This window comes from Motacilla alba, chromosome Z (genome assembly GCF_015832195.1).
Source record: "Motacilla alba alba isolate MOTALB_02 chromosome Z, Motacilla_alba_V1.0_pri, whole genome shotgun sequence".
In the NCBI taxonomy this organism is placed as follows: Eukaryota; Metazoa; Chordata; class Aves; order Passeriformes; family Motacillidae; genus Motacilla; species Motacilla alba.
In genome coordinates this window covers 49,759,415-49,770,695 of record NC_052046.1, presented here as the reverse complement: position 1 = coordinate 49,770,695, position 11,281 = coordinate 49,759,415, and the positions used below count along the sequence as shown (strand labels likewise).

The following is an 11,281-nucleotide window of genomic DNA, read 5'->3' as shown; positions in this document are numbered from 1 at the left end:
GTGCCTGCCAAGAAAACTTTTGGGGAAAGGTGGATCAGACTGTAGAGTGGCAGGATATCAGTGGTGGGGTAGGAGAGACACCTTTTAAAACAGTTAGGGTTAAAGAGACACTTGTGTACTCCCAATTATCCCAATTATCAAGGACTCACAGGAATTTGAGTTATGTTCAACAGTTCTTAATCTTAATCTGGTAGGTGTCTTCAAGTGTCTGAAGGCCAGAAATAATAAAATCAAAATTCCTGCAAGTTTCTGATGGTAAGTATCTAGCACAGGAAAATTATATGGTATGCAGGTGTTAGCAATAGTCTAGAATTTGATTTTATAGACAGAGTGGAAGGGCATGGTTAGCTATAACATAAAATCTAAAGATACTGAGTACAATACTCTGTGTGACTACATAGCTTTCTTTTAATGTTATGGCTGTTTGGGTTCCTGGCATGATGATTTGTGACTTACAATTAAAATCACATTGCCAGGGATTACCACGCAGCCATGACCACAGCTGCTAACATGAAACTCACCATTAACGGTCTGATGGGCACACAGCGTGGAATCCTCTCCATCTATCAAACAAACAAACAAAAACCCATATATACACACACACACACAAAAAAAAAAAAAATTGAGAGAGGGAGAGAGAAACAAACCCCCAAACCCACCAAAACCAGAGGAAAGCAGCAGAGCATCATGGAAGAACCTCCTCCGAAAACTATCTCTGCTGAGACCAAGATCTCTCTGGTGAGGTGCAGAGCTTAGCTGATTGGTGAACAGTGATTGTTTTCCTCTTTGTTCACAGTGGCTAAGTTCTGCACCTGAAGAGAAGGGAGAGGAGACTCTCTGCAGGGCAGAGAGAGTTTGCTGGCTGAGATCCCTTGCTGCTGAACGGACAGATTTGTGATGAATGCATGTGTCCAAGGTTCAGTGTATGGAGAATAAGAGGCAGAGGCAACCTGGGAAGGACCAAAGACTTTTAGTTCTAGTTGAGAATAAACAGTGCTCCTTAAGTTCTCAGTCTGACTGCAAATGTAAGGCATTGCCTACAGTAATTTGGTTACCATGCTTTCCTAAAGGTCAGAGGAAATAATGTTTGTGACTTTAACCTGAAATTGTCAATAAAGCTTTTGTTTTATAGTCTTCTCTTTAATGGATGCTGTCATGATCCTCTCTGCAGTTTTAGCTTAGCACTGTGTGTCGTTTGCAGGAAATGGTGGCAGCTCCAGTCGGAAACAACTTACAGCTGCTGCTGTTGTTCCAGGCTGTTGATGGACCCGTCCTCCGGTGCCTACTGAGCTGATATCAGTTCTGATTTTACACACTGGCTCAGTTCAGCAGGAACAGGAGTCGAGCCCTAGAGCAAAAAACAAGATGTACCTTTCCTAAGAGCCTTTGAGAAATGTTGTTGCTGTTTTCTCTCAAAAAATGAATCAGTACACATTATGATATCCTGATGTTAGACACTAAATGGCCTAAGGTGGAAAAGCTACCTCAGTACTGTTTAAGAGGACTGTTGGCTAAAGATGAGAAGGTATGTGGATATGTAGCACATCACACAGTATTGCTCTGGTAACTTGCCTCCAACATTATTTTCAGAGTAACCTGCTAATAACCAAGAGAGTTAGTGCTTCCACCATGGATCCCTCCCTGTCTTCTCCAGACCTTGTTAGCTTTAGGAAGCTAAAGAGATCATTGTTAACTCTGTAGCTACAGTTACACTCTACTGGTAACCTAAAATATAACTCAATTTGAAAAGCTGGGGCAATCAAAAAAGCACAGATATTCCTTCATTGTGACAGAGTAATAACTTTAAATGCTGTTTCCGTTGCAGGAAAGATCACAGACAACTCTTTTAATAGATCTTCTACTAAACCCCGATGGTACTAGGATTTCATTGACCCAGGACATCAAAGGAAGGATTATGTGACTGCTAAAACAATCAGCTGACAGAAATATTTACCTTTCTGTATTTCTAGAGGTCCACTGTAACTGAGAACACATGCACACAAGACAAACTACACACACACACGTGTTACTCTGGCTCTAGGTAATTCTTTGATACAAGAATTTTGGGATTTATCCTTGTGCTTTGGTAATACAATCATTCTGGATTGCAGATGCCAAAGATTCTTGATTTTAACAACTTTATTAATTTGGACATTCTGAAAATGGATGAAACTGTGTTGTGTAATTAAAATTTTGTTTGTAATTTTTATGTCATATTTATAAAACCTCAGTAAAAAATCAGCAGGGGCTGGGGCTTGTAAGATTAGATAGAAGCAGAAATCAACTATGGAAAGTTACTTGCCATCATCCTGGTGATGGGATGGGACTGAAGAAAAAACAAAGATCATCATGCTCTCTCTGTCATGTTTAGGTTAAATTTTACAAAAAATGTCAGTCCTCCCATTTTCTGAAAGTGTCTTTCATACCCTTGTGATACTTCTTTTGCAATGATATGTCAAGTGTATCTCTTCTTTCCTGATCAGTGAATCTCTACATTTTTAGAAGACATCTTAATTGTTACTTTCAGAGAGTGAGAATTTAAACCATAAAAATCTGTGAAGTTATTTCCCTTGTACTCTATTGTTTTATATCAAATCCTCTTTGATAATAATAAAATTATCAAAATAAATTATTTGTTTTTCAAGTAGATACAGTCTTTCCATTGCACTGTGGTTCAACATTAATTTAAAAACATGGGAAGAAGAATGACTTCATTCCTTCTTTTGTAGCAGGAGAAAAGAACCTGGAACTCATCACTTAAGGGATGTTAATGAGAAAAAAATAAATGGGGTACTTTTTAAAAGTTCTTAGGCTCAGAATCTAAAGTAAAAGCCTGCCTCAACATTGTCTTCAGTACAAAGAGTACAGTTCCTTTTCATGTCACCACATTTTCTGACCTCCCCCTTTGCAGGCATACAGTGTCAAAACCTGAATTAAGGGATACTCAGCAAGTTCTTTCAAATGCAGCAAGAGTTAGGAAATTGTCCAAGAAGGCACTGAGACACCACAATGACTTCTAATGTAGTGACTCTCACAGACGTAGTTATTACAGGATCCCATTCATAACAGAGTTACGCTTCATTTCACAGATTTTTCTGCAAAGGCCAGCAAAGGAAACCGGCTTGCTTTTTGCCTTTTTCATTGTGTAAGGAAAAAATGCAGAGCTGGATAAGATTCCTGCACAAAATATGCAGAAATTAAATACATTGTAGGCCTCTTTGTAATCAGTACTGTTAAAGCTACAGGGCAAGTAAGATACTGCATGCTTTTTAAAATAGCACCAAAATTTTCTTCTTTCAAAACAATCTATTTGCCTTTTTTTTTTTTTAATACTGAGCACAGCAGTAATTTGTTTTGTTTGCTACAGCTCTTACAGTCTGCTTCAGCACTATTAACTTGAACATTTCCCAACACTACAATGTCATGACCCATCATGCATGGTAGAAACTGAAAAAAGGAACACAAGATAAAACACAAACACCAAAAAACCTAAAAGATGACAAAGAGGTGTCAGTCCTGGCCCTTTATCAGGCTTATGGGGCCTTTTGTTGCTAATCCAAGCATTGTGATATAGAATGAGGCTCCAGATTAAGAATGCTGAAGCTGGAATTGAACAGTTATGGTTACTATAACTCGTCAGAGAGCAGAGGAGACTCACATATTTATTGTTTAGTTGGGTCATTAACATGACATAAACATTACCCTTAGGTTAAAATCCTTCTGAATCATGTAAAAAGGATTGGAAGGGAACCATATAATTATTTACAGAATCACAGAATAAGATGAGTTGGAAGAGACCCACAAAAATTATTGAATTCAACTCCTGACCCTGCACAGCACCAGCCCCAAGAGTCACACCATGTGTGCCTGAGAGCGCTGTCCAAATGCTTCTTGAACTCTTGTCAGGCTGTGACCACTTTCCAGTGCCCAAACAACCTCTGGGGGAAGAACCTTTTTCAAATGTCCAGTCTAAACCTCCCCTGAAACAACTTCAGGCCATTCCCTCAGGTACTGTCACTGGTCACCACAGAGCAGAGATCAGTGCCTGCCCCTCCTCTTCCCCTCATGATGAAGTTGTACCTGCAATGAGGGCTCCCCTCAGTCTCCTCTGGGCTGAACAGACCAAGTGGCCTCAGCTGCTGCTCGTATAGCAAACCAGCCCCCAGCACTCGAGGTGAGGCTGCCCCAGCTCCGAGCAGAGCAGGACAATCCCCTCCCTTGCCCAGCTGGCCATGCTGTGCCTGATGCACCCCAGGACAGGGTTGGCCCTCCTGGCTGCCAGGGCACTGCTGACCCATGTTCAACTTGCCAGGACCCCCAGGTCCCTTTCCATGGCACTGCTTTCCAGTATCTCATTTCCTTGTCTGTCCATACATCCAGGGTGCCCCATCCCCGATGCAGAATCCAGCACTTTCCCCTGGTGGACTGCACATGGTTGGCGATTGCCCAGACCCCTGATTTGTGGAGGTCTCTCTGCAGGGCCGGTCCCTGCCCTCCAGGGAGTCAACAGCTCCTCCCAGTTTTGTATCCTCTGCAGACATGCTCAGTCTCACGCTCATCCCTTCCAGTTCTGTGTCCAGGTCATTTATGAAGATGTTGAAGAGCAGAGGGCTGAGGGTGGGGTCCTGCGGAACCCCACTAGTGACAGGTCCCCAGTCTGATGTCACCCCATTCACTGTCACCCTTTGTGCCCAACCTGTGACCCAGCTGCTGACCCACCCCATGATGTGTTTATCCTGCTGTGGGCTGCACATCAGGTCCAGAAGAATCCTGTGAGAGACAGTATCAAAACCTTTACTGGCTTTCCATGGTCAGCTGGATGGGTTACCTAGTCATGAAATGAAACCAGGTTGATAAGCAGGATTTCCTTCTCATGAAGCTGTGCTGGCTGAGACCAATAACTGTGTTGTCTTTCCGGTGTTTTTCAGTACCTCCGGAATAAACTTCTCCATAACTTCATCAGGCACTGGAGTGAGACTGATAGGCCTGTCGTTTCCTGGGTCCTCCTTCCTTTCCTGAAAATCAGGACAAATATTTGCCAGCTTATAGTCAGCTTGGACTTCTGGATTCCCAGGACCACTCAAAAGAGACATTTTATTATTACATCAGCCAGCTCCGGAAGGATTCTTGGATTAATCCTATCAGGCCCCATAGGTTTGTAGGGATCCAGCTGGAGCAGTAGATCCTGCACATGTAAGTTTTTAACAGACTCCATCAGAAGCCTAACAGAAAAAAACAAAACAACAAACTACCAACGCTATGGTTTTCTTACAGGTGGGTGTTCTTATATTGAGTTCCTGGCAGAAGGAAGTTACAGATTCTAATTGTAGCAAATAGAAGTAAACAACAAAGAAATCTATTTCCAAACTTCCTCTAACTAAATCGTTACAGGAAGCAATGCCTTTTCAAAAAATACTTTAATCTAGGAGATGGACTCACTGGTCCTTGTGGGTCGCTTCCATTTCAGTGTATTCTATGATTGTATGTGGCTATGACAACACAGGCATCTATATAGGTATGCCTTTGCCCTTTACTTGTTTCATTTACTTGTTTCATAGGCCACCCCCTCTGGATAAAATACAGCATTTTGTAGGGTTTTTTCCCCCCTCCCATCCCTAATTCAGTCCTTTCCAAGCACAGTGGTAATGTTATTCTGAATAGCATCAGAAAGCCCAGTGCTGGACTATCTCCCACTTACTTCAGGCCAGCATCTAGTTAGGATCTCAGTCAGTGATTCTTTTCTGGATGTACCTTTCAGCTCTGAAAACAAATCTCAGATGAACTATTAGAACTGCATCCATATAGTTAGGCAAGTATCACCATCATGCTGCTGACTGGGTTGCTTTTTCAGAGTAAAGGCAGACTATAACAAGGGGGTGGCTCTGTGAGTCCCTTAGCCCCTCCATGGGAATGCATTCATTCCTTGTCGTACACTTTCTGTTGCAAGTACCCAGTAAAACACACCATTTTGCTGACAGCTGTTTTCTGTCTGCAGCTTTGCTGGGAGGTGTTTGCAGCTGCTGCTGTCTCTGTGACTTCTCCTTTACAAGGGAATTAGCTGTACCCTATTGCCCATGCCTCACACAAAATAGCAAAGGAAAATGGTCTGGAAACAAAGGTCTGACTGGAAATGCAGCAAGTGGGCAGCTTGAGGAAACGAGCTGGCATAAAGAGCCTAAGGATTTCTTACATATAAAAAGCACTATGAAAAAGGAAACTACCAAAACGAATCAAAGAATTTATATGCAGCATTAAAATGTATCATGCAGAGCACTGCAGCCAGTCAGTTCGTCTCTACAGCTGATGAAAGTCCTGAGAACTGGTATTTGTACTACAGAAAATTTCAGGTGTTTGTAGGCTCCTCTGCATATAGAGGTATATGGGAGGAAACCATCATGCTTTTGTAAGAATCAGTGAGCAGCTGAGTTACCATGAGCCATTATGTTCCAAAGGCTCTATTAGTTTGGGGTTGATTCTTTCCATGCAGAATCTGGACTGTAAATGTCTGGAAAATCCACACCTTACAGACCCCCATACTGTAGGCAAGTGCCAGCTCAGGCACATGCGTGCTGCAGCAGGTCTCACTTTCACTACATTTAAGAGTGACTAGTAGTACATGAAATATCTAAGGCCATTCAAATTTTTACCAGTAACTTAATGGTATTTTACTTTAAAAAAAACATTCACATAATAATGTACTAAGATAGAGCAACATTTGAAATACACCCACATACTGACCACAAAACCATACTCTAATTCACTGAAAATCCTATTCCACAACACTAAATTTCAGTATCTTAAAAAAAAAAAAAATTACATCTTGTGTTTTTTTAAAGCTATAAAATATCTACCTTTGTGCTACAGTTCCCAGGGTTCATGAGTCATGACTGATGTCTTCTGTAACAGTCAAAGATTTCACCAGATGCCTAAGTGCATTTCTCTTCCCAGCCTCAATCGCTGATGCCCAGACTAGTCAGAAGAAAAGAAAATTGCAAGAAAGGACAAGGAAGCAACCAAACAGAGGAGCTGACTCATCTAGAATTTCACAAGTATACTGAGTTTAGGCCCATAAAATTTGAAGTGAACATACACATTGACATAGCTATGTTCCTTTGTTTCTGTGGACACAATATACTGGAAAATTTATTTTAAAATCTTATCTGCTGCCAAGCTGACATTTTAGGTCAGTGAAATATGGCAGTGCTTAAAGAAATTGAGGCATTTGCACAGTCCTTGGGAGACTAACTGTATTTGTCTGTTTGTTGTGATTTAAACTAAGTGCATATTCTCTGCACAAAATTAATATACTAAAATATACCTGCTTTCCAGAAGAACAACAGGCATTTGCTCTGTTACCTGAAAGCATGCAGAAATTGCAGTTCTGTAAAAATTTGCTTTTACATGATCATTACACATCAGAAACTATTAGCACAGTACCCCAGTGGTAATGCTCATTGCCCCATTGCAGAGATGACAGCTCTGCTGTCTTCTCACATGCCCCTGAGCAGCAGCTGGACACTGCTGTACCCTTTAGTTAATGTATCTCACTTCAGTCATCTCTGAAAACTGCCTATTTCTGACCACATCTAGGCTTTTCCTCTGGGCTTGTTGGGACTGCTGTCTCAGCACTGGAGCTCTCTGCGAAAGCTCCATCTGAGACATTTTATTCACGGGCCACTGTTGGCTGCTTTGCCACTGGCATCATCCTCAGTCATCATGACTGGATCTAAACAGGCTAGTTTGAGAAGCTGGTGCTTGGCACCATAATGTGATTCACTTCATCTCTAATCCTGAAAGGACGACAGCGCTCATCATCTTCCACACAGAAAAAACATATTTTTTTAAAAATCCTTTCTAACCTCAAGTTGTTTCTTCACAGTAACTTTGTCCCACAGTTATTTTTATATTCGGTAGTAAAAGCTATTTGCTCTACAGCTGCACCTCCTTATAGTCAACTCCTGCAAGTACAATAGAACTAAAAATTACAATATCTCAGCAACCATCTTACTCCAGTCTCCATCTGTTCCTTTAGTGTGCCTGAAACTCACCTATTTAATTGCCAAGCATGACCAATTAAAGTTTCATTCTGATTTATTCAGTTTTACTCCTGAAAAGTACATTACTTTTATTTTGCTCTCTAACATAGGGGACACTGCCCCTTCTCCCTTATTCCACCTTTCACATGCCTCTCCAGCCACCATTTCCCTATCCTGAGGCGACATGTCCCTACAGCCATCTTTGTTCCCATCAGTATCATGGCAATATTACCCTCCAAAACCAACGTCCTCGCTTGTGCTGAAACTGCCCATCATGTCCTGTTTGCATTATAATCTCTTGTTGCTTTTGTCTATATATGAAGGCTTTTTAATAAGCTCCCAGTTTTAGCTGAGGGAAAACATTGTTCCTATTTACTTGAGTATTAAAAAAAACAATTATATGACATAAATGCTGAACTTTTTTTTTTTCTTGTCATGGTTTAACCCCAGCAGCCAATCCCCATGCAGATGCTTGCTCACTCCCCCACCAGCATGATCAGGGAGAGAATTGGAAGGGTAAATGTGAGAAAACTCATAGGCTGAGATAAAGATAGTTTAATAGGGAAAGCAAAGGCCACACAGACAAGCAAAGCCAAACAAGGAATTATTTCACTGCTTCCTATGGGCAGGCAGGTGTTCAGCCATCTCCAGGAGAGCAGGGCCCCATCACACATAACAGTGACTTGGGAAGACAAACACTGCCACTTCAAATGTTCCCCGTTCCTCTGTCTTCCCCCACTTAATATCCTGAGCATGATGTCATATGGTCTGGAATATCCCTTTGGTCAGTTTCGGTCACCTGTCCTGGCTGTGTTCTGTCTCAACCTCTCATGCACCTCCAAACTTCTTGCCCAACACGGCTGTGTGAAAATCAGAAAAGGCCTTGATTCTGTGAAAGCCCTGCTCAGCAACAGAAAAAGCAGCTCTTTATTATCAACTCTGTGTTTAACAAAAATCCAAAACTCGGCTCCACAGCAGCCTCTGAGAAGGAAATTAAGCCTAAGCCTAAACCAGCACACTTCTTTAGACAGATGAAGAGCCAGATAAATAATCACAAGACTGTCAGTGTTATACAAGAAGAGGTAAGCCCACCTCCTAACATTTTACAGTTTCTGCACACACCTTCTCCCCAGCAGCACTTGCCTCTCCTTTCAATCAAATCACAGGAATGTAAATTTCTTACTTGATAGCTGGAAGGAAGGAATGGAAACTAGAAAGCATCCAGACTAAGTAAACAGAAAGACCAGTCTCACTTATTTCTTAAGCTAGTTGATTCACTGTTACCAGTATGAAGTAATGCCAGCATCAGCTGAAGGGCAGATGTGAGGCTGAGAAAAGTTCTGCATCACAGAATGAAGGTCAGTGCTAAAAGCTGGTAGAGCACTGTATTTTTGCATCAGGGGCATTCAGCATCAAAACCACAGGTTTGTAACATGCAAAAACCAAAAATTATTCCCCCCTTTGTCTTGAAATACAGCTATTAAAGACTGTACTTTTTGGTTATGCTTTGGAGGTGGTAAGGACCCAATGCAGTCAGGAGGAATCTTCTGAATGGTTCTTCCTCCTGCTTACTCCCTGAATGTCTGGAAAATCATGAGGTAAACTGTCTTTCAGATTCACAAAATAAAACTGAATTGATAGGAAAATTATGAAAATGGCACCACAGCAGGATGTCACACAGTTTCTTATACTTTAAATGCATGTGGATTGCCAACTCTACATTGCATTTTGAGGAACTGTCCCAAAGCCATGTTTAAGTGGTGCACCAACTGGGCTGTTCAAATACATGATTTTTGAAGCAGAGCGGGGACAGCATAGATACCAAAGTCTGTTCGTTCATTCTTCTATAACAAGTTTGCCAAATCTGAAGCAATCAGGGCAGGGAAAAACTGACCTACAGATTGCTGGTGGTTAGACACAAGTCTGTGAGTGAAGGATCTCAGCAGAAAAACAGATATTCAGCCCATACTTGATTTTATATGCAAGTTCCTAAACTTCATTCTATGATGTTTACTTAGGTTTAGAGTATTACATTTTAAGAAAACAACAAAAGAAAAATAAAGAGGCTGGATCTACGATTTGTATGTTCATCTTGGATCCTCGCCAGAAAGGGAAAGAAGAAAAAAAAAGGCAATGCTTCTTCCTGAAGAGTAGGCACATGTGGGATCTTGCTCTGCCAATACGAGCAGAACTCGTGAAATCAAGATCAGAAGAGCCACGATGAAAAATAGTCAACAGCTGTCAACTGAAGACTTTAAATCCCAATGAAATTATCTTTTCTAAACAGATGTTATTGCTTAATTCTAAGGTTTGGGCTTGACATTTGCTCAGTATCCACTGGCCTAGGACAAGCCAGTCAGAAAAAACAGCTACAGCAATTTGGTCTGGCCTGAAAAGTGTGCTGTGCAGCAAATTGCTCAGCACTGACCATCTGTACTTCAACAAAGAAGCAAACACACAAGAAAAGAAACCTGAAACATAATACTGGGGTTTGCAATGAACTTGGAGAAATTTACAGGTCTATGGAAAAAAGACTGGTAGTTTTCTTATGTTTCCAGAAAAGCTGCTGCTATTGGTCCTCCCTACTCACAAAGTGCCTGAGTTCACAGACACGTATCACCAATTTCCATCTTATAAACTAACCCTGTGTCATATTTCAAGGCTTCTCTTGTCTTCCATGGAATCTGATACTGGCTTTTCTCTCTTTTTGCAGACATCTGAAGCTGATATGGAAGTGCAGCACAGTCATGAGATTAAAACCACTTAAACAGTTACTGGTAGTCTCTACAGGGACCAATGGTACAGATAGGAAATTTGTATTGCCAGCTACCATTACAAGTTAGTTGGAAATAAAAAAGCTGAAGTCCTGTTTTCAGAAAACCTATACATAGTAGAAGTTATGGCATCATAAGTCAAAATAAACAGAAGCTGCTTTCTCATATGTGAAATATTAAGGAAACTTTTAACAGTAGCAGGCAAATGACATATTACATGCACCTGTTTTGGAAGCCTCAAAGCTAAGAAATAAAACATTAAGGAGTGAACTGTACATGCAGGCTAACTGGCACATACACATGAGACATCTCATCAGTGCAATTCACAATGTTAACCAAGAATATGTAAAAGCATAATCTCTTCAAGATGGCATTTATGCGTCTGCAAAAGTTCATGGGCCTAACAAATATTTTTATTGAAAAGGATAGAAAAGAGAGGGTCATTGTTTCTGAGGGTCTATTTTTTATTAA

General features: G+C 41.1%; 1 protein-coding gene across 11 annotated transcripts in view; it reads left to right on the top strand.

The window, feature by feature from the left end:
- The window catches only part of LOC119696000 (aminopeptidase O (putative)), a 172,489-nt gene extending 169,842 nt beyond the window's left edge, over positions 1 to 2,647 (top strand). For 7 of the 11 annotated variants that reach the window (XM_038125423.1, XM_038125420.1, XM_038125416.1 and 4 more), the window contains one exon: positions 1,826 to 2,647. The gene's annotated coding sequence lies outside the window, so the exon portion shown is untranslated. Of the gene's footprint in view, positions 1 to 796 lie in introns of all 11 variants that reach the window. The other 4 variants (XR_005255474.1, XR_005255473.1, XM_038125415.1 and 1 more) reach the window with 2 other exon arrangements.
- Positions 2,648 to 11,281: the final 8,634 nt, after the last annotated feature.